This window comes from Sinocyclocheilus rhinocerous, unplaced genomic scaffold, assembly GCF_001515625.1.
Source record: "Sinocyclocheilus rhinocerous isolate Xijiao unplaced genomic scaffold, SAMN03320098_v1.1 scaffold1223, whole genome shotgun sequence".
Classification (NCBI taxonomy): Eukaryota; Metazoa; Chordata; class Actinopteri; order Cypriniformes; family Cyprinidae; genus Sinocyclocheilus; species Sinocyclocheilus rhinocerous.
Window position 1 is genome coordinate 510544 of NW_015641045.1, and position 25023 is coordinate 535566.

At 36.9% G+C, this 25023-nt stretch overlaps 1 long non-coding RNA gene across 1 annotated transcript in view; it reads right to left on the minus strand.

Moving 5' to 3' along the window:
* Nucleotides 1-11174: 11174 nt before the first annotated feature.
* Nucleotides 11175-25023, minus strand: part of LOC107754427 (uncharacterized) — a 17824-nt gene continuing 3975 nt past the window's right edge. The window contains exons 2-5 of the long non-coding RNA XR_001641585.1: nt 21593-21750; nt 16094-16184; nt 13714-13932; nt 11175-12447 (exon numbers count right to left, since the gene is read on the minus strand). This is a non-coding gene — a long non-coding RNA (uncharacterized LOC107754427). The remainder of the gene's footprint in view (nt 12448-13713; nt 13933-16093; nt 16185-21592; nt 21751-25023) is intronic.

The following is a 25023-nucleotide window of genomic DNA, read 5'->3' on the forward strand; positions in this document are numbered from 1 at the left end:
CCCCAGGTTCACCCAGCCAGTGTACACGTTCCCTCTGCTCCTGTTCTCTCGGCTTCGGCAAAGAGAAAAGGCAGAATAAAGAAAAGGAGTGATTATCCTTTCAGAAGACCTGCCTCCTGAAAAGAGAAGAAGATCTTTTATTCGGTAATGTCAGACGCAAGGAGGGGCCGCGGACCGGTGCTGGAATTCAGCCTGTGATGAGTTTAAGAGAGTAAACACGAGTGTAAATATCTCTACCTGGAAAAGTATATAGCACTACTTTATACACTACCGGTCAAACGTTTGGAAAAATTATGATTCTTAATGTTTTTGAAAGTCTCTTCTGCTCACCAAAGCTGCATTTATTTAATAAAAAACACAGTAAAAACTGTGAAATATTATTACAATATAAAATACACATTTTCTAAGTGAATATATTGTAAATTATTCCTGTGATCAAAGCTGAATTTTCTGCAGTCTGCAGTGTCACATGATCCTTCAGAAATCATTGTAATATGCTGATTTGTTGATTATTATTATCAACATTTTTATTGTGATACACTACCATTCAAAAGCTTGGAGTAAGAAAGATTTAATTTGAATTTTGTGGTTAGTGGAACATGTTGATAGTAAATGTGATTCACTGCTAGAACACCAGTGTGAACTTGAGGAGATCAGACTTCATCGGACTTCAAGTGTCAATGGTAAAACGATCAGTTTAAAGGTGAACTGCAGTCCCTCTGTAGTGTCAGAGGGTACAAGGGGCAGAAGCAGTGTTTGGGAAACCTGTTAGAAAACAATCATTATAATTATTATTATTACTGATTGTTATTATTATAAATATTATTACTATTATACTGAAAATTCCATTTGGTGCCATAATGACAAAAATCACACACTTCAGCTGATTTAAAAATGTATTATTGAGAATCACAATACTAGTTGGTTACTTCACAGCACAGCCAGTCCACAAATTTACAACAGTTCTGCATCACGTGTCATTATTTAAATAGTGCATTTACATAGCTTCCGCTAGTACATTTAAATTGCTTCTGGCCAAAATATGAATCCATAATAATGCTTCCTCCAGTGGAAAAAAATAATCTTGTTTAAATCAGGAGAGAGATCTGCACAGATCAAGCACCGTTTACAAGCCAAAACAGCTCTAAACAAATATGTGGGTGGATTTTGATTTGAGAGGACAACGGGATATGGACTTTTTCACTGGAGGAAGTGTTATTATGGATTATGGACTCATATTATGGCCAAAAGTGATGGTTTAAAGTTAAAATGCCTTGATGGCATTTTTTTTTTCCTACAAACATGCAGGTTTTTCTCTTCTTCAGATGCTTTTTTGCTTCACTTTTTTTGTGCTTCTGATGGACTGGAGTGGTGTGGATTACTTGTGGATTATTGTGATGTTTTTATCAGCTGTTTGGACTCTCGTGAGCAAGTGATGTAATGCTAAATTTCTCAAAATTTGTTCTGATAAAGAAAAAAACTCACCTACATCTTCACTGGCCTGAGGGTGAGGACATATTCAGCAAATTTTCATTTTTGCAGGAATTGCCTGAAAGAGAAGAGAAGAGAAGAGAAGAGAAGGTCTCGGGGGACGTGGGCCATTGGAGGCCCAGAGGTGATGTCAGCCTATTAAACTGATTTCACAGGTTCCCTTAACGAAGCCACTCGCCAGTAAAAGGGCAGGAAGCATCTCGTTTCACTCGTTTTTTCACTCTTCTCTTCAAGCTGGATGCACGTGAGACTTATTGAAAGCTCCTGACAAACAGGCGTGAAGGAGGGCAGCTGGTGGGGCAGCCCTCTCAGGACCCCAACAGCCCCGCCGGAAACGCAGGTGGTATAAAACAGCAGCCGTCAGTTCTTAAAGATTTCTCTTTCTCTCTCTCCACCTCATTCTGCCCTTCAGCGCTCTCTGAGAAACCCGATACAGACTGTTGAGATACAGGAATCACACGGTCACCTCAAGAGTTGTTGCACTTCAACTTGCATAACTTTGCTGATGTCATTCCTCCCTGGATCCAACTGCATTCACTGTTGCTGACAAAAGACAACATTTTAAAGGAATAGTTCACTCCCCAAAAATATATTATCATTATATATTATATTATATTATAATTTACGATTAAATTTAAAACCTTATGACTTTTTTCTTCTGTGGAGTACATAAAAAATATTTTGAAGAATGTTGGTAACTAACCAGTTGACGGTACCTATTGACTTTCATAATATATATATATTTTTTCCATAGTATGGAAGTCAATGGCTACCAGCAATTCCAACATTCTTCAAAATATCTTCTTTTGTGTTCAGAAGAAGAAAAAAAAAAGAAACTCGTGCAGGTTTGGAACAGCTTGAGGGTGAGTAAAAGATGATTTTTATTTTTGGGTGGACTATATCTTTAAATCAAAATATTAAGATATTCATTATTGTTGACTGAAAAACTTACCAAAATTAATTGAGTTTATGCTTAAAACAAGAAAAAAAAATCTGCCAATGAAGTAAGAAAAATAAACTTAATTCAATGGCAAAACAAGATTAATTTTTACTACCCCATTGGCAGACAATTTTTCTTGTTCCAAGAAAAAAATAATTCTTATTAATTTTTCAGAAATCAAGACTAAATATCTGTTGTCATTTCACTTCTGAAATAAATGTATCTTGATTTAAGAAAGTTTAGATATTTGTACCGGAAAACAAGACAAAAATACAGAGTAAGAAATTAATTTTTGCACTGAACCCAATCATACCTCCTATATTTTATCTTCGGTGATTCATATATATACTACCATAAATACAGTAACTCCAAAAAGTATTTGGACACATAAGCCACAATTAAAAATATACAGTGGGTACGGAAAGTATTCAGACCCCCTTAAATTTTTCACTCTTTGTTATATTGCAGCCATTTGCTAAAATCATTTAAGTTAATTTTTTTTCCTCATTAATGTACACACAGCACCCCATATTGACAGAAAAACACAGAATTGTTGACATTTTTGCAGATTTATTAAAAAAAGAAAAACTGAAATATCACACGGTCCCAAGTATTCAGACCCAAACACATACAGCACATTTTCCAATCAAAACATCACAAATTAAAATGAAAAGTTCCAAATATTAAGCAATAGACAGTTGTTCAAATTATTGTTAAAAATTAAGAAACATATATTAGTGTAACATGTTAATTGTTACTATAATGCTGGTTAAAAAGAAAAGTCAAGTTAGTTCTGAGGAAAGCTCTAGGATGATTTGTTTGCAAATGCCACTTGGTTTGATTTTTTTGTATCTTATGCAATAACATTCAGTGTGATTTACCAAATATTTTTTGGTCCACTGTATTTTCACTCACCCTGAAATACGGCATATGACAGAAGTAAAATGTGTTGTGGATGCTGTTTTACTTTAAAACCTAGCAACCAATGTCTTTAAAGAGGCTGCAATTCCCTGTAGATCTTAAAACACACTCTTTTTGAACCTCTAATATTTGTCAATCATAAGAGAACCGAAAGCATCTAGCTTATACATCCCAAAGCATTTCAACTTCAGAGACGGCCCTGCCACTTATCTATCAAACAGTCCTGATGTAACCTTTGGTTTGCTCATCTTCATCTTTGCTTCTTTCATTTGTACACGAGTCTCAGTTTCCTCTCCTCTCTTGCCAGGTCCCTTCGCTGGGACTCCTCAAACATATGTGAAAGCAGGTGTTCTGTCTGGTAAATTGAATCCTTCATTGCACGTCTTAACCAACGACATCAGTGCACAGGTGATTCGAGCTCACAGGTTCCCATGGCTGATGTTTGTGACTGTGAGCGTTGGTGCCGGAGGCCCTCGAGGGTGTTGGCTATGGTGAAGCGTTCGTGAAAATAAAGCAGAGACGTCCCTGTGGACTGGTGTGCGCGACACGCAACACACGGTCACACAATTCCTAAGAATGATTCGCAAAGAAGCTTTGTTGCCAAAATCTACACCCACACTCTTAAAAGTGCAAAATAAACCAACGGCGACGTTTTATCCGCGCACAACAGAAATCACCTCCACACAGCCCATTAAATAGAAGAATGCATTATCCCTTTAAACCCTTCACTGCGTGGATTTCTGCCACTGTCTTAGTTGGAGGTCGGAAATGTAAATGTCCAACTAGTTAGAGCTGACTGAGGCATTTGTGTCAGTGGGTTCAAATAATCCGGAGCACATCAACGGCACTTCAGTGAGTCCACATCCAATGTGACTCCTCACAAATGACAAAAGAAGCTTGTGATTTGAGCTTTACGACACAAATATGCAGTGACTGCCAACTTACAAAGGCAGAGAGCTGTTTGTGCTTCAGTGGGGATAAAAGAAAGAGTGCGTGATGGAGAGAGATGTGTGTGTTTGAGGGGGGATCTTTGTTGTGATTGGAGGTGAGTAAAGTAAAGGGGAAAACTTCTCATTACACACACACATAGAGGGATTGAACGACAGAACGATAGATAGAACGATAGATGGATAGACAGACAGACAGACAGACAGACAGATAGATAGATAGACAAACAGACAGACAGACAGATAGACAGACAGACAGATAGATAGATAGAACGACAGACAGACAGACAGATAGATAGAATTATTGACATGCAGGCAAACAGATGGATAAACAGACAGAACGATGGATGGATGGATGACAGAATGAATGGATGACAGACAGACAGACAGACAGATAGATAGATAGATAGATAGATATAGATTCATTATGTTAACATTCTAATAAATTGTGTTCTATAATGGAAGAACATCTATATCTATCTATCTATCTATCTCTCTTTCTATTGCTCTATCCTTCTATCTATCTATCTATCGTTCTGTCGTTCTATCTATCTATCTATCTATCTATCTATATATCGTTCTGTCGTTCTATCTATCTATCTATATCTATCGTTCTGTCGTTCTATCTATCTATCTATCGTTCTGTCGTTCTATCTATCTATCTATCTATCTATCTATCGTTCTGTCCTATCTATCTATCTATCTATCTATCGTTCTATCTATCTATCTATCTATCTATCTATCTATCTATCGTTCTGTCTATCTATCTATCTATCTATCATTCTATCTATCATTCTGTCAATCTATCTGCCTTAGAAGAAAACGTTACATGTGTGCATCTTGAGACAGAACAATGGCACTGACTTATTTTAAGATATGTCAGAGCAAGATATTTTCAGTTGAGAGCTCAAACATGCATTTTAGCCTTAAGCCTTGTCTGTGAAACCGGAGGTAAGTTTAGTCTTTTAAAGCAAAATGTGTTGTCTTGTTTTCTGAAAAATGTATTAAGTGTGTTTATGCTTAAAACAAGAAAATATCCACCAATGGGGTAAGAAAAGTAAACTTAAATCAAATTGAAAAAAATTTTTATTACCCCATTGGCAGATACATTTTCTTGTTTTAAGCAAAAGCTTTTGTAGCTGTATTTAACTCATTTCATAATTGATTCACTTTACACATTTATTGAACTGAACTGAATCAACACTGAACTGAGTTGAAATGAATAATGACATTGTCTTTTTTAGAGCTGCTTTACAGCAGAATTGGTATTTTTCTCATATTTGATGACATTTTCATCATTGATTCTGTTATTTGTTGATTCTTCATTGATTCTTTATACTATCAGTAATGTACAAAGTGCTATTTAAGTAAAGTTGACTTAAAAACAAGACTAAATATAGTAATTTTGCTCCTCAAGTAAATATATCTTGATTTAGACATTTGTCCTGGAAAACAAGACCAAAATACTGAGTTAAGAGAAGCATTTTTGCAGTGAATTACCCCTCTTCAGAATCACAGGGATAGAGAAACAGCGCTGAGCATCAGAGCAGCTCACCTCCCACTGGCAGCAAATTGCCGGCTGGATGATTCGAGACGTAGAAAAATATATCAGACTGACTTTCAAACTACTTCTGCTTGTAGTTTCAGTGAGACGGCCCAAAACACGTGTGAGGCGAGTGGGGCGTTGATCAGTGGAAGTCTTCCAGCTCACAGACGGCCGGCCAGCCGCTGAACTCCTGAAGTCTAATTAAAGCGCTGGAAGCAGTGCGTCTGTGACAACACAATGAGGAAAGAGTTTGGAGGGGGTGGGAGAGAAACACACTCCAGCCCCAGTCACAACAATACCCGGCTCTCCTTGCATCTACCATATGCTGTCATTTGTTCAGTCAAATCCCTTGAAAGTGACGGCGATTCCAGGCGGTTGGTGCGTACCAGGGCCGCTTCCTCTGCGGTTTCGCCCCACAAGTCTGATCTAACGGTCCCCTGGGCCTTTCGCGCAAAGGTTTAAAGATGTCAGCTCTGTGACGATGCTTTAGGCCCAGTGAATATGCATAATCATAAGCGTGGATGTGTGTCAGCCGTGCAAACAAATAATTGTTTATTGGTCGTGCAATCAAATCACACTTGGCTGGTCTTGCATATGGAGAATTACAATACCAGTCAAAAGTTTGGAATAATTATGATTTTTTTTTTTAATGTTTTTGAAAAAGTCTCTTCTGCTTACCGTGACTGCACTTATTTGATGGAAAAATACAATAAAAACAGTAATATTGTGAAATATTATTACAATTTAAAAGAACTGCTTTCTATTTTAATATATTTTAAAATTTAATTTATTCCTTTGATGGCAAAGCTGAATTTTCAGTGTCACACAATCCTTCAGAAATCATTCTAATATGCTGATTTGGTGCTCAATAATTCGTAGTACTCAATTGTTATTAATAATAATGATTCATCATAACAGTGAATAATAAAAATCACACTTGGCTGGTCTTGCATATGGAGAATTACACTACCAGTCAAAAGTTTGGAATAATTATGAATTTTTTTTTTGAATGTTTTTGAAAAAGTCTCTTCTGCTTACCGTGACTGCACTTATTTGATGGAAAAATACAATAAAAACAGTAATATTGTGAAATATTATTACAATTTAAAAGAACTGCTTTCTATTTTAATATATTTTAAAATTTAATTTATTCCTTTGATGGCAAAGCTGAATTTTCAGTGTCACACAATCCTTCAGAAATCATTCTAATATGCTGATTTGGTGCTCAATAATTCGTAGTACTCAATTGTTATTAATAATAATGATTCATCATAACAGTGAATAATAATAAATATTAATTATTTTTGTGTAAATATATTTTTGATACTTTTTTTTCATGTTTCTTTGATGAACAGAATGTTTATTTGAAACAGAAATCTTTTCTAACATTATTACTGCCACTTTTGATCAATTAAATGCATTCTTTCTGAATAATTTTTTTTTTTACTTACCCCAAACTTACCATGGATTCCACAAAAATATGAAGCTGCACAAATGTTTTCAACATGGATAATAATCAGAAATGTTTCTTGATCATCAAATCAGCATATTATAATGATTTCTGAAGGATCATGTGACATTGAAGACTGGAGTAATGATGCTGAAAATTCAGCTTTGCATCACAGGAATAAATTACATTTTACAATATATTACAATAGAAAACAGTTATTTTAAATTGCAAAAATATTTAATAATATTTCTGTTTTTACTGTATGTTCGATCAAATAAATGCAGCCTTGGAGAGAAGAAGAAACTTCTTTCAAAAACATTTTAAAAAATCTTAGTTATTCCAAACTTTAACTTGTAGTTGTAATTGATGATGAATCCATTGATCTGTGGGGGAACAAAAGAAAATAGTTTGGTTAGTATTCACAAAAAGACTAGTGATACAAAATATATTTGCACACTTTTATCACTGGGAGACAAAAAGCGTTGCATTTTTACATTTCAATTATGCATTTTATAGAAGCTTTTATCCAAAGCAAATTATATTGCATGCAAAGTATACATTTGATCAGTCCATGCATTCCCTGGGAATCGAACCCATTGCCTTGGCATTGTTATAGCACTATCCTCAACTGTTCAAGCAACAGGAACTGTCTCTATCATACGGACTAAAGTGATGAAGTTATTTTATTCCATCCTCTCTGAATCACTAATCTGAGTTGCTCTAACAGTCTCAGGCTTCAGCAGATCTGAACTCTGCGTGACACACGTTGCCTCAGCTGCGTTTCAATTCAACACATTTAATGGTCTCCTGGATGTCATACGAACTGAGAGACTTTGACATTTATTTGGGACTAACACACAAAGGAAAACACTTGGAATTATGGCACATGAGCTGGAGTCACTGTTTTAGGAAAGTCAAAAACATGGCCTGAAACCATAATGAGGACATCCCGAGCTTTAAATACACTACATTCACAACTCAAAAGACAATTTAAAGTGACAATTCTCATCATTTACTCACCCTCAAATTGTTCCAAACCAGCATCTGGTGTCAAATAGTTGACGGTAGCCATTGACTTCCATAGTATTGTTTTTCCACTGTGGAAGTCAATGGCCACCGGCAACTATTTGGTTACCAACATTCTTCGAAATATCTTCTTTTGTGTTCAACAGGAGAAAGAAACATACAGGTTTGGAGTAAATGACAGAATTTTCATTTTTGGGTGAACTGTCCCTTTAAGAAGAACATAAGTGGTTATTAAATGCAGATGCATCTTTCCAGTTTGATATTAAATGTCCCAAGTCTCCGCAGCGAGCCGAGCCAAAGCTGAACAGTCGACAGTAGCGACTCCAGGCCAAAACCAGAGACAAGCTAAACAGACCACCTCCCTGTCCCTTGTTTCATGATGTTTCTCTCTCACCCATATCATCATTGTTTATGGCCATGCATTAATATTCATGCACGTCAACATGCATCAAACCGCTCGTCTACTCTACACAGATGTCTCTCATTTCGATGACACCTCGAGACACTGTCAATAATCAACAGCTGACGAGCACGGCAGACCCTCTGTGCCAAGTGCTGATCTCCGAACAGCAGATCCAAATCCCAAACAAAGCCCCTGGTTTTGTGACAGATCTGGAGACAGATCTGCGAGACTTCAATTCCCCAGTCTCACGTTGTCGTTCCCACAAGCCTCCGCCTCCGTCAAGTGCAGTTGTCAACACAGGAACACATGTTCTATGTTAGGCCGCTGTTTAACAGCAAGAGTCTGGTTTGGTAAAGAGCCGAGGCCACCGGTGACTGCCGAGGCCGTCCGGAACAAAGGGACAGAAGTGGGAATCTAAAGCAGACTGTGTAAGCGCTTTTGGGAAAGTCAAGCCCTGTAATCTCATTGCCTGATTTCATAGAGTTTAACCAGTCGTTCCACTGAAAAGAGGCTGCTGTGTTAATTCTGGACTGGGGCGCCAGATCTTTAGTTCTGCGATGGGAAACAAGAAACAAAGCACACATTTAGAAACAAGTGCACTGTAAAAAAAATCCGTAAAATTTACGGTAGAAAACCGGCAGCTGGTGCATCGATAAGTTTTGCTTAGTTTCGAGTTTACACTTGGTGTGAACAATTCTGATGGATTTCCTCATAATTCTGAGCTTATATATCACAATTCAGACTTTATTTCTCGCAATTCTTGCTGCTGCGTGTTTTGAGTTTGAGCTCCATCAAGTTAATTCTTTATCGTCTATTTTTTATCCTAAAATCAATTTTATACACCATCATTTTCGTTTCTGTAACGTGTGAATATATCCCCTATCGTATTCTACAACAAGAACAATCAGAGCGCCTTGTTATCACTAGTTTTATTTTGATTTCCCGAGTCTGCAATTAGCTTATAGCCCGTTAGCATCGCCAGCTTGGTTGCCCCTAATCTCGCTTACATTGCTAATACTCTATTCACACACATTACCATTGTTTTACTCACAGTTACTTGCTTTAATGGCGGATGTGTGTCTACCTTTGAGTGCAGGTGAGGACCGACTGCAGCTCGAGCTGGAGGCCGTGGAGAAGTAGATCTGTGACCTGGTGGAGAAGCAGGCCCAGCTGAGAGAGTGGAGAGTCGCGCTGGAAACATCCTGGGCTGACGCTCACAAGTCTGGGGTAAGTATACAGTGCACTGCTAACACTCCCACCACCTCTACTCCGTGTGTTTCTCTGCATAGGGCCCGATCTTCCCAGATGTACTTCACTCCGGCTCCGGGACACCACGGACCCTGGGTGCACCCCGCAGCGGAAGACGCGAGCCAGGCCCCCGGGCGAGCTACCTAGGCTTTTTCGCACTGATGGCCTGCACCCCAGCAGAGTCGGAGCGGAATTCCTGTCGGACAACATCTCCAGGACGCTACGCTCCATATGACTAGCAAGCCAATTCTCAGATAACTGCTATGATGGCTTTTGTTCTACCCACTTAAATGATAGAAGTACTTGCGCTGTACAATCTATAAAGACTGTGTTATCGCCCAGGAAGAACTATTGTTCCAACCACTAAAGATAGATTCAGAAATAACCTGCCTTAGAATTGTCTCTGGAATAGCCTTCCTGATAACGTTCGGGGTTCAGACACACTCTCTAGATTAAAGCTGCTTTGCAACGATTTGTATTGTGAAAAGCGCTAAACAAATAAACTTGAATTCTGAGATGATAAAAATTCTGATATTTTCTCTCAAAATTACAACTTTATATCTCACAATTCTGACTTTTCTTCTCAGAATTGCCAGCTTATATATAGATTTGCAAGTCCCAATATATAAGAGGTGAAAATTGTGAGATATAAAGTCAGAATTGCAAGAAACAATAGTCTGAATTGTGAGATAAAGTTGCAATTCCCATTTCTCAATTTTCCAATTCTCAAAGTTCTGAAATTTTTTCTAGCAATTGACTTTATATCTCACAATTTTCGCAGAATTGCAAGAAAAAACGGCCGAAATAACAAACTCAGAATTATGAGGAAAAAACATAATTGTTCTCAATAATAATCTCAAAATTGTGAGATAAAAAGTCGCAATTACCTTTTTTTTATTACATGGATGAAATAAGCTTCCATAGATTACAACTGGACAGCACTAATCACTTTCCCAGTTAAAATACCTAAAATATCTTTATAACAAGATGAGCAACACTATAAAATATTAAAACTTGTTTTCACAGACTGTAAATGTATTTTGTCTTTTTATCCCACTTTTTTTTTTTTTCACTTGTTTATTCTTAAAGCAAGTGAGAAAAACTGCCAGAGCAGCAAGACAAAATACACTCATAAGATACAGTCTATGAAAACAAGTCTTAGCATTTTATACAGTGTTGCTGCACAAGAAAAACTGTTGTTTTGAGGATTTCTACATGTTTAAATAATGCTAATAACTAATAATGCACACACTCGATTTAAGAAGTATATATATACTTGAGGATAAAAAGTATATTTGGGATCAAGGCTGTGCCTGTGGACATGTGCTTTATCGACATGCAAATAGTGGCTAATGTATAGTTATGAAATCAGTGTCCCTCAAAATAACAGGAGACGCATTAACAGATGTTAAAACCAGAAATAAAAGGGCCTGCTTGATATTAACCAGTACAGCATTTCTGATATGTAGATTAATTTTCCATAACAATCTTCCTCATAGATCTTTTCCTTCACTGCATCCCTGCAAAACTTTCAGTAAATCCTCCTATGACTTTCCAAGGCCACAGCCAGAAGGACCCATCAGTCTGTGCACAAAAAAACCCTGAATATAAATGAAGGAAACAAAAACATATTAAACTGTCTTAATGAGAAAAGCTAAATGATGGAAACGGCTCTTTAGAATAACACACTTTGAACACTTTATGCGGCGGCGTCCACCATTAGTGTTCAGGAGTGGAGGACTGACAGCTCATTTCTCTGGAAGCTATGCTTTAACAAAGTCAGTGATTAATACAGAAAGCCCATTCTCTGAAATGGCTCTTTAAAGTCTCAATTTCCTCTATAATATAACTTATTGCCAAGGATCATTATGAGTCATTTCGGAGCCACTAGAACCCGTTTGAAGTAAACATCATTAGGAAAACGTCTCCACAAATCTGATTACAGTACATCCTTTGATTAAAAGAGGGAGCTAGAACTTGCTCTGAGTGGAGATTTGGTTATGGGCGTAATTATGACAAGCACACAAATATACAGACGCAAATAAATAACTAGGGATACATGAAGAATAAAGACATAACAATAGGATGGTGAATTAGATGGTTGTTGAAATGAAAAGGTCTGTTATTTCCCTAGGGGATGAAGAAAAGCCCGAATCTTCTGCTTTTAGTTAATGGAAACCCATGATACAGGAGTCAACAGCAGCAAACACGTTGTACCTCAGGAACCTCATCAATGCAACTTTCACCTTTATCAGTTCATCATCTTATTTTTTTTGCACTGGATGCGGAGCAGAAAGGAAGTGTCTGTATCCTCCTCGAGCCCATGGATACCAGAAGGGATGTGATGTTGATCCGGCTTTATCCTCTGAGCTGGAGGGGGTGAGGCCGGCCAAAGTCCAAACTCCACAAATTGAGACAACCAGATGACATCTCTGATCCGTCCACGGGACGCTGTGACCGAAGGGCTGTGTGAACCTGCAAGCACACAGAAGTTCACTTTAGTGTTCAGTTTCTTACAGCTAATGGCACATATTCACAGGTCTGACTGGTTGGAAGGTCAATAAAATAGACTAGTGAGGTCCGATCTGTGAACAAACCGCCGTTTGAACTGAACGATTCAGTTGAATTGATTCGCAAAGTGTTCATAAGACACTTGACTGGAAGGGAAAACAGTTTGGAAGTGAACCAGCTGATCTTCATTCCTAATGAAGGTCTCATTAAGTGTGACACCATAAAAGCCAGAAAACTTTAACTACTGCATGAATATAACTAAAAACACTAATTTATGAAACATAATCAAAAACACTGCAGTATTTGTAAAATAGTATTTAAATACGATAATATAAATAATTGAAAATAAATCACATTCATGGAACACATTTTTGTATCTCTTTTTATTGACAAGAATTGTCAAAATATTAAAATAAATCAGACTTCCTTTTTACGTCAGCTGGGGCAGTTTTTCATCATTGCACAAATAAATAAATTCTATATATTCTTTGCATTAATAATTATATATATATTATCAAAATGATATATTATTATACAGTATATAATACTATCTTATATATAATTATACGTAATAATATATATAATTATACAATTTACATCCATTTGGATAACAGTTTTAACATAATCTAATAAACAATGTGATGAATATTTGTCAGGCATACATAAATGAAACCAGTTAGATTTCTGTAATAATACTAATGAAATTAATGTTTTAAATGCACAACATCCAGATTTATATATTTATCATCAATAAATCCAATTTGTTTCTACGTTTTAACATGAATATTCCACAGTTAGCTATATTTTAACCATGTTTATGCTTTTTTACGTTTTCACAATGAACAGATTCATGCTGATTCTGAGCAATTTTAATAAATAGGACTATTTAAAAATCAAATAGTTGCAAATAGTTAATAAACAATAGCATGATTTTTTTGAGCGCAGAAATCGTAGCGGTTTCTTACCTGCTTTATTTATGCATGACTGACAAATATGCATCACATGTTTATATGATGCATGCAAAGTTTATTTGGTTGTTTATGCTAAAACCGTGTCCAAATGGATGGGAATTTTATATGCAATTCAAATACATACATCTTAAATTTAGGCCCAAATATTTTTGGAGTGCAATAAATGTATTTAATTATATATTAAGTCTACATTCTTATGTGTACATAACTCATTGACTTCAAACCGAAACATCACATCACACAATGGTGCTCTTGTTACCAACAGACAGCCAAAATCCGGCACTGTAAAATCCAGCAGAAATCCGTGGGACATCTTCATGAGCGTCTGGAGGATGCTGTCCACACGTGGGCTTTGAGCGCGTGTTTTTCTGTGTGTACTGCATCCTGTGCCTCTGTGTGTTGCACTATACGCTCCCAATGCGCCGGTTTCCAAGCAACCCGTGTAACACAGGGAGCGTCGTCCGTTGGCGTCTCTGAACTGTGTGGAAAGTGTAGGATGAAGAGAAGAAGGAGATGATTAAGCTGACTGCGAAAACTCAAACTCGCAGCTGGCCAGTGCAGTGCATCGCTTACTTTCCATTGCGCAGAGCACTGGATTTTGTTAAAAACAAGCTAAACATTGCACACGGTGTGTTTTCATTCAACTGATTTTCCCAAGCCATCTCTTTAGACACAAGCAGACTGGAGCTGACAAGCCAGCGCCGTGTCAATCACACCAGAGGATGTTCTCTCGGCTTGTTTTCTTCCTGCTCTGATCCTCGGGGAGTTTGCACTAACCAGCATGGCCCTGGGCTTCCTTTCAGGGGCTGAGGGCATGGAGTGCTGCTGCTGTTTTGCAACAGAGACCATACAAAACCATACAGAGCTGGACCGAATTACCAAGTCAACTCTGAAGAGTGCTTCTGTTTGGAGTAGACTCCAAATCTGGGATTCTGCGGCTCAATCCAATTAACTGCAGTGTGGCGAACGCCAATTTAAAAACAAACGCAAAACAAGAGCAAACAAATACCAAAAAAGTGGGAAAAAGTAAAGATAGACACCCACATTTCATTAAAGCAATATTCTGTGTTAAGTGTAGTAAAGCTCAATGAGCAGCAGCTGTCAATAATGAAAAAGTGATTTAAACTCATTTCTCAGTTTGTAAAAACAAATTAAAACTGTTTACAGCAATTAGCATGAATGAATGTTAAATGCGCCACTATTATACTGTTTCAAACACTGCTTGTTTACTGAAAAACTGATCCAAATTAAGTGAGTTTATGCATAAAACAAGAAAAGGGGAAAACAGAAAAATAATCCTGTTGACCCTTTGAGTTAAGTTTATTTTTCCTAAACTCGCTTTAATTTTGATACATTTTTCAGTAAACAGGGCTTAATATCTCATCAAAATTAAGTGAGTTCATGCTTAAAACAAGAAAAGGGGAAAACGGAAAAATACGTTGATTTTTCTTGTTTTAAGCATAAACTAACTTTTTTTTTTTTTACTGTAACCTGTAAATGTAACTTGACTTTTATATATTTTTTTAAATATTTTTAATGGATTTTTTTACTTTAACAACTATCCATAAAGCACTGAAAAAATGCTTACGTGAAAAAATGACATCAATAACACAAACGTTTATCCACTAATTAGCACAAATAAATGTGCCACTGCTACACTGTTTTAGTCATTGCATGTGTTCGTATGAGACTGTTTTATAAACATTTGATAACTATCTATAAAGCACTGTTTACATGAAATAAATTATGCCAATAATAACACACAAAAGTTCATCCACTTATTAGCACAAATGAATGTGCAACTGCTACACTGTTTTAAAGTCATTGCATGTGTTCATATGAGACTGATTTGATATACTTTATTTCAGTAACACATCAAAGTTAACCTGTAAATGCTATAACCAAAATAATGTTTTTAAATATTCCAGAGCAATCGGCCTGTAGGCTCCGCTTAAGTTCTGTAAGTGTGTTACTGAATCAACAGCACGTCTCAGATGCCGTTGACAGAACTGAAGTATTTAACCCAGAATATTGCTTTAAAGCAGAGATCAGCCCCCTTAAACAGTCATGTTACGACATCGGCAGGCTAAATCTCAGCAGACAGAGCAACACTCGGAGCTAATTAACCCATTAGACTCAAACTTCCCAACATGCACTTGAGATCAGTTCCTATCAGAGTTTGCCAACGGAGAGGCCCTTTGAAACGGAGCCTCTCAACTCTTCTGAAGAGCGTCCCAGACGGTTCCTTTGGTATTTTCTAATAAAAAACAGCAACGTTTCCTCCACATAAACGTCCGTTTGTAAACCACCGGGTTCCCACTTCTTCCTGGTGGTCATTTAAATGAGATTGACCTAAAAAAGAGCCGGCGTGACTCACGAAGACGTGGGAGAGGAACGCATGACTAAGATGACTGAACAATATCAACCACAGATGAAAGTGTCTCAGCTTTTTATTGGTTACCTAAAGCAGACTCCAGCCTGGAACGTACCCCACCAAACACCTCCGGAGTGAAAAGTCACAAACCACGCAACAGATCTCAGCTTTAAGAGCTTTCTTTAATTGCACTAAAATGACAGAATGTGAGACAACAGAGATGCAATAAAGTAGGGCTTGGTTTAGCCAAAAATCTTTCACTCACCCTCATGTTGGTCCAAAGCATTTTTGAAGGAGGTTCATGCTGCTCTTTTCCATGCAATGAAAGCCTGGACTGATCAAGGACTGACAAGCTGCTAAAGTGAAAAAAAAAAAAAAAAGTACTATGAAAAGGTCTGAATATGCGGTAGCACATAAGATTTGAAAGTCACAGTGGAGTGGAAGAGATTAAGTCTTCTTCCTCACATAAAACTAAATATTATGACTTCAGAAGACTCAGAATATAGCACATACACACATTCATAGCTTTTTAGACCCATAGTCAAATAATAAAATAAAATAAAAAATAATTTCTTGCTATTTACTATTGCTTTTAGTATTGTCTTTTTCACTTTTCCGTACAAATATCTTAAAAAAAAAAAAATCAAGATACATGTATGAGAAGCAAAATGACAAAGATCTTGTTTTCTGAAGAAAAAAAAAAAAAATCAAAATGGTCTTGCTTAAAACAAGAAAAAATATCTGCATAACAAATATCTGGGATAATAAAAGTAATCTTGATTTCCCTTCGAGTTTACTTTTCTTGATTTATTTCTTGTTTTAAAGCATTAACTCACTTAACATTCTTGCTTTAAGCATGAACTCATTTTCCAGAAATTTTTCAGAAAACAAGACTTTATAGGGCCTATCTTAAGTAATTACCTCCCACATAAATGTATCTTGATTTAATAATGTTTAGATATTTATACTGGAAAACAACACAAAAATACTACGTGAGATAACGCAGTTTTGCGTTCCATATAATAAATGAGGGTTAGGAACAAAATACGGTTAAGCACACGGTGAACACTGGTTTTTGGGTGAATTTCTCCTTTAAGAGGCATGCTTGGCCCTTTTTCTGCAGATGCTCTAAAGATCCTGATGGTAGTTTTGCTTGGAAGACTATTCAGGTCAGTCTTGCCACGGGCGCCCCCCTTGGGCCTCACTAAACCGTGCTACATCAGGTGGCTCGGTGCATGGTTTTTTTTCGGAGGTACCTGGACTGAACATGCCAGTTTCTATAAATGTTTGCAAGAGAAAAAAAACCTGACAGGTAAAAAGGGCTTTTGATGGGATAAGGAGGACAGTGAGAAAGGGAGGCAGGCGTGCGTATGTGAACTGTGGTGCCAGGCCCCTGGTCACAATCACACAGATTTGCATTCCACTCTAACAGGATATTGCCCAAAGTCCCCCTGAGGAGCTTAGCCGTCGTGTTGGACCTTAACTCCCAGTGTGCACTGCATCGCTCTCTCACACACACACACACACACACACACACAAATAGACACTTTTTCTCTCTCCCCCTCCCTTTTTTTCTCTCACAGCTTAATCCCCTCTGTCTCCTTTCTTTCTTTTAGCTCTTTCAGTTTAACTCTCACACTCTTCATCATCTCAGCTGCTCAGCCCTCCACTCGTCTGCTCATGGTCCCCTCAAACATTTAATTAGCTTATCGGCGCACATCTCTTCTCTTATGGTTCATTTTCAATCAGGCACAAACAGAAAAGTTCAATATAAGTATAGAACTTTTTAGAAGTGTTATATATGTGTTTTGACATGCACTCTCTCTGAAAAAAAAGTACAAAAGTTGTCTCTGGTATCGTCCCCTTTTGAAAGGTACTAATATGTACTTTTAAGGTACAAATATGCACCTTTGGGAGTAAATAAGGTACAAAAGTGTACCTTTTGAAAAGTTACCACTATGCAATTGCAAAAATATAGTTTGTTTATATTCTTCAAGTAGTCTTGGGTACATTTACGGCCTGCATGTTTTAATACTATGCATGCCATATAAGGCTAACTAAATTTGCATTTCCTGAAGGAAACAGCAGTGCTTGCAAAATAAAGGTGCAAAGGTGCAGTAATACTAGGCTTTGAGCATGTTACATTACTTTTGCACAACAAATATGGTATATGGGCAATGATGACAGTAATTTTTTGTTTTTAATCAATTAATAATGCATCCATTAAATTCTAAACGTTAAAATATACCATTGTTTAGTCAAAGTTCACCTGCTGTGTATGTGTGCGTATGAATGCAACACACGCTGTGAGTGCGCCTATAGATTTAGGTAAGCTTAGGAAAACAAAACCAATTTCCAAATATAGCTGCAAGCAGCAATTAAGGGGCCAAGCACTCCAAAGGCAAAATGAGGAGCGAAGCATGGCATGGAGAATCAGACCAACTGCAACAATGAGTAATTAAAGCAAGTTTAGGATGATTTGAAGCAAAATGGCTGAAAAATCATAAACATAACTTCTCGTAATATGATTTAATGGCTTATCACTTTTGACCAATAGGTGACGCTGTTATCAATTCGATGTGGTGTGTTCTGTGTGAGGTAACAATGGCACACACAAAGTTTGGTTTCAATATGTCAAAGCTTTGCAGAGATACAGCCTCAGACATAATCTGGCATTATGCCTCAAATTTGTTGCGGCGCTATACAAAAATGGTTTTGTCTATCAACACGAAATCCATAACTTTTTGTCAGCACTGTCTGATGATGATCTGATTCGATTTTGGTGAAAATCGGACCAACAGTCAAGGAGGAGTTTGAAAAAGTAGGTTTTCAACATAAATCAAAATGGCGGACAGGAAGTTCGGCCCACAATTGCCGAATTGATATCTATGTTGTCGGCATGACCCAAGGAATATTTTGAAACCAGTTTCATTATAATAGGCTAATGCAATCAAAATTATTAGCATTTTTGGAAATGTCATAATTAATGGTTAATGAATGGTTTATCACTCTTGACCAATAGGTGGCGCTTTTACCGAAATTATGTGGCCTAGTCAGTGTGAGATGACAATGGCACATACAAAGTTTGGTGTAAATATGTCAAAGCTTTGCAGAGATACAGCCTCAGATGCAGTTTGGCATCTTTCCAGCAAATTTGTTGATGCGCTAAACAAAAACCTTTTCGTATATCAGCACGAAATCCATTACTTTTTGCCAGCTTGGTCTGAATATGATCCAAGTTAAATTTGGTGAAAATCGGACTAACGGTCTAGGAGGAGTTTGAAAAAGTAGGTTTTCAACATGAATCAAAATGGCGGATAGAAAGTTCAGCCAATTATGGCAAAATTGGTATCGATGTTCTCGGCATGATCCAAGGAATCTAACAAAACCAGTTCATTACAATAGGCTAGTGTAAACAAAAGTTATTAGCATTTTTAGAAATTTCATTATAATTTTTTATAAGCCAAACTTTTTGAGTACCATCAGGGCATGGCGCCGAAGAAGCATACCAAGTTTCGTAACGATACGTCAGTGCGTTATATATAGCATTTTACTACAAAATTCTAAATGGCCGACGCCCAAAATGGCTGACATGGGAAAATTGGGTATCATTCCACTCGGCATGCTGCATCACAACAGTTTTGTGATTTTTGGCCAAACCATTCAGAAGTTATAAGCAAAAATATGCATTTTTCATATCTCCTGACCACTAGGTGGCACAACGCCGAAACACTGCATATAGTCTCAGGTCATGCTTGTTATAACACACACCAAGTTTGGTCTCAATACGCAAAACCGTTAACGGAGATACAGCCTCAGATCCATTTTTGATTGCTTTTCGTCAAATTTGTTCGTACGTTATTCGAGAACAGTTTGACTAATCAACTTGAATTCCATAACGTTTTGCCAGCATGGTCTGAAGATGATCTGAGCCAATTTTGGTGAGAATCAGACAAACAGTCTAGGATGGGTTCGAAAAAGTAGGTTTTTCGAACAATTAAAAATAGCGAAAAAACTAAACCTTTTGGTATTAATTCGACTCGGCATGAGCCAAGGATTCAGAGGAAAAAAAGAAATTTCCTTCTGTGTCTTATGGTTCAAAAGTTATTAGCATAAACATGAGTGAAACTTCGGACAAGTGGTGGCGCTAAAGAGTTTGAGGTAGAGACTCCAAACTTGCTATGGTTAATGTTGGGACTGTCCTCTATCAGTGTGCCAAATTTCACAACTTTCCCGCAGAAGAAGAACTTGTACTTGGCCCCTAATGAAATATTGCTGGAAAAACCAAATGTTGACAGTTTTTTGGAGTGTAGGAAGTTAAATGCGTGATTGCAAAAATATTGTTTGTTTATATTCTTCAAGTAGTCTTGAAAGATACCATGCATGCTACATAATGCTACACTTGCTATCAACAAAATTTGCAATTCCTTTATCACAACAAATATCAAAATTCAGTATGAAATCTGATATCAAAATGAAGAATAATCCTAATTGATTATGCACATGTATAATGATGATATCACTGTCAATTTACCATTCTATCACTGTGAGTCTATGGGACATTTCCAAAGCTTAATAGTATAGTATAAATTTTACCAAAAACAGAGAGCACAGACTGAAATTATCCACAACGCAAAGTTTGAATCTGCATATTAAGCAGTTCGCGGCTGAATTAATTAGGTTTAGAACCTATTTAGCCATCCCTATTTAGGAATATCAATATTACGCTACCTTGCAAACACTGTAAAATATTGTATGTCGCATTCTACAAAGAGAATTCACAGAAAATACTTTTTTTATATACTCAATTATTGTCTAGTTTAACTAATATTAAAAGTTTAATCATAGCAATTAAATAAAAAAAAAGGCTGTTGGAATTAGGCAAGCAACAAAAGGTAAACAGAATAAAAAATAAATAAAAATGAAACTAATAGATATCATGTTTTCCTCATTGATTGACTGCATTAAGAATGGCAAACATTTTTTTGCATAAGTTTATTAAAACCTTGGGAAAATATACAAATGATGCATTCCCCGTAAAATACCTCTCCAATCCCCCCCATCCTGCCAAACGCAGGCCATTAACCATTTCCTACGAGCTGCTGGTAAAAGGAAGGAAACAGCATGCCAGGCTTTCACACAACATGCAGCGCTAGGAAAGTTCTACGCCCTTGAAGTCCAGCGAGCAGGGGTAAAAGTCATGCTAATTGACGGGCGAGCTTAATTCAAATGAGCCCATAACTAAAATCGGACTAGAAAGAGAGTGGGGCGACCTGCGATAGGGCGAAACTTTCGAAACCTTTCAATCGGCCCCGGCGTCAAACCACTTTGATGTGCTCGACGCTTTTCATCAGTTTCCTCTCCGCGTATGAAAAAGCCATTTCAAGTACAAAGGCTCGTGAGCACATTTGTAATTTGTCTCCTCTTTCGAGAACAAATGGACGTGGCAAAAACCATTTTCCCTTGTTCTGAGAGAGATCTGAATGAAAGTGCATATGAAAGGTGCGAGGCAGGAGGGAGCGGCGCTGAGGACGGATGGATGGAAAGGGGGGCACGATCTCGACCTGATTTTTCACTCAAGTCAAACCCTATTTCACATCAGGCTGTTGTAACACCTTGTCCGCGGGCTCTCTGAGAGAGAAGGACATAAATGAGGAGGGTAGAGAGGTGAAAAAACGGGGCGAACAAGAATAAAGGTCCAAATCCTCGGCTGTGAAAACTGTGGCACCGGGGAAGTGTATGCACGCCTTGTTTGGCTAATAACCTGGAGTCTTGTAAAATGTGAATGAGGGAGTCCGAGGAGCTTATAATTTCACACCCGTGAGGCAGGGGCGATGAGTGTTTATTGAAGGAGGACAGCTCCACGTTGGTGGTTCCCCAGGCCGTCACACACCACAGTGGTGAAGCCAAGACCACTGACTCCTGGAATGAAAAAGAGGTCTGGATCAGTCAACAAACCCACACTGAGAGATGCAACAGATGCATCACGGTTACTTACCGTAAGCATGCACTAATTTCATTCAGAGGCCCCAGTGTGACAAACGTATTCACTTGAACCTATGGATATCAATCCCACGTGCACTTATACTTGCTTTTTAAACATCTTTTATTGATACTTTTAAAAGCAATACTTTGGCTACCAATTAAGGCAAGACAGCCTAGGTAAATAGGATAAGAAAAAGTAACTCATAGATATCATGACACACCAAGATTTCTTAAATGTTATGTTTAAATAAAATGGTATGAAAAGCCAAACAACCTACCAGCCCAACATCACAAAACTGACTATTGCATAAAAAAAAACAATGTTTTTGCCTGTAGCGTCTTGCCTTCAGGTTCAATAGTATCTATTCCGGAGATGATCCCTTAAAATCAGCACAAAAAGCCTGCAGATCACTTCAAGGCCTTCATTTAAAAGACCTCGTTCATCTTTATAGCTGAAGTGTGCAATTTCACCAGTGTTTCCCATATTCATATGCTGAAACATCTATAAGCAAGTGTTTAGTCAACCCTCTACGGACACCTTGGCAACTGAATCGCCATTGGCTAGTAAATTTTTTTGTTTACTCGCCAGACTGAAGTACTATACTTATATATAGCTGTGTATACGCTGGTGCTTTTTTTGGTCATTTAGTGTTCCTGTAAAAAATTGAAAAAAAAAAAAAACTAACAATAATACTGAGAAGATATTATTATTATTATTGTTATTATTATTATACGAATTCTACTAATAAGAACAATATAAAAACGCACTAACGATAAATAGCACAGATCGCTTGACGGAGAGTTTGTTTCAACATCTTAACACTGCATAACTGGCTCAACCAATGGCGTGAGTTTGGGGGCGGGACTATCTGTTTGCCTGACCAATGGTGTGTTTGCTGGAAACCTGTTTGAAAACAGCCATTATTGTTGCAACTCTGATTGCTGACAAAATTACATACATTACCTTATATACAATTCTTTAAAGAGGGGCAATATGAGTGTGTGCGCACTGAATCGCTGAGGTAGCTTTAACGAACACCGTCTCCCTAATGATTAAAAAAAGTCTTGCCATCAATATCTAAATCTGCATTTTAGAACCATATCCCCCCAAAAGAAAACTTCAATATCTTTTTGATCTTGCTCTGTTTTAATTGTGGCCCTGTATAAAAGGTATAAACAGACAGCTTTCGCTCTACACGTTAATGGGTATTTGCAGGAGAGAGGGGAGTGTGTGCGTATGTGTGTGTGCTCCTCACCGCGGCAACCAGAGCTCTCGGAGGAGAACACTGCTGTAATTATAAAAGGAACAAAGCACTGGAGACTAAAAACACATGAAAGGAAAAGAAAACATACAAGCCAATCAAGGCGCTCACAAACACGCTCTCTCATGCACAAACACACACACCGATGCACTCGCACGTTCACTCTTAGCCCTGCGTTTTGTCCAGCAAAGTTACATTACAAGAATGCAATGATGCTTTATCAATCGCAAAATGGCATTCAGACACCACCAGATACATGTCTATTTTTAAAGTACATCAGAACAGACCCTAATTGATGATCTAGTACATGCATCGCACAAGAACCGATCAGACAGCCCTCTTAAACTACCTTCTCCTAGAGGAAACGATAAAACCCTAAAAGCAGGAAGGAAGTCATGAAAGGAACAGGTCTGGATAAGGTGGGGTCACTATGACACACACACACACACACACACACACACAGGTTTTAGTCAAAGATTCAATGAACAGCTACCTGGGTGTTTGCAGCCATATTACCTGCCCATTTTAAAGGAACTGTTCATTAAAAAAATTGAAATTCTGTCATCATTTGATCACCCGCCTGCGATTACAATCTTTATTTCTACTGTGGAAAACACAAAACAAAGGTATTTTGAAGAACATTATTGTTCAATAATGAAAGTCACTAGGTGGTCCAGGTTTTTTTTGGACACCAGCGTTTTTCAAAATATCTTCTTTTGAGTTTTGCAGAAGAAAGACACAAAGGAGAGTAAAAGATGACAGAATTTTCTTTCTTTTTTGGTTAAAATATCTCTTTCAAGCCTTTAGAAAAATAATTAGCACAATTGACCAACTTTGTATAATTTTGATCCTAACATTCTAATATTGATAAAATTACACCAGCATGACTATTTTAATTTCACTGTATATACATGTATATAATTTATATTCATATATTTTGTTTTAGCTGTACAAAATAATTTGTTTTTGTAATTTTGCATACTGTACATATCTAAAAAAAAAAAAATGAAATAAAAAAAGAAGTAGTTGTGCATAATGTACATATACACTACCATTCAAAAGTTTGGGATCAGAACGATTTTTTATGTTTTTTCAGGAGTTTCTTATGCTCATCAAGGCTGCATTTATTTGATCAAAAATACAGGGAAAAAAATTTAATATTGTGAAATATTATTACGATGTGAAATAACATTTTTCTATTTTAATATACATTAAAATCTAATTTATTCCTGTGATGCAAAGCTGAATTTTCAGCATCATTACTCCAGTCTTCAGTGTCACATGATCTTCAGAAATCATTCTAATATGCTGATTTATTATCAGTGCTGGAAACTGTTGTGCTGCTTAATATTTTTTTGGAACCTGTGATCATTTTTTTTCAGGATACTTTGATGAATAAAAAGTTAAAAAGTTCAGCATTTATTTAAAATAGAATATTTTCTAACAATATACACCACAGTTCAAAAGTTTGGGGTGAGTACATTTTTATTCTTTCAATTTTTGAAAGAAATTAAAACTTTTATTCAGCAAGGATATGTGTTAAATTGATAAGAAGTGATAGCAAATATTTATATTTCTTGAAAAGATGAATTGAATAAATGCTGTTCTTTTTAACTTTTTATTCATCAAAGAATCCTGAAAAAGTATCGCAGTTTCCCAAAAAATAATTGGCAGCACAACTGTTGCCAACATTGATAATTCTAATAAAAAATCAGCATATTAGAATGATTTCTGAAGGATCATGTGACACTTTAGACGGGAGTAATGGCTGATGGAAATTCAGCTTTGCATCACAGAAATAAATTATATTTTAAAGTATATTAAAATAGAAACCATTATTTTGTATTGTAATATGTAATAACTAATAATTGTAAGATTACTGTTTTTTTTCTGTATTTTTGATCAAATAAATGCAGCCTTGATGAGCAGAAGAGACTTCTTTAAAAAA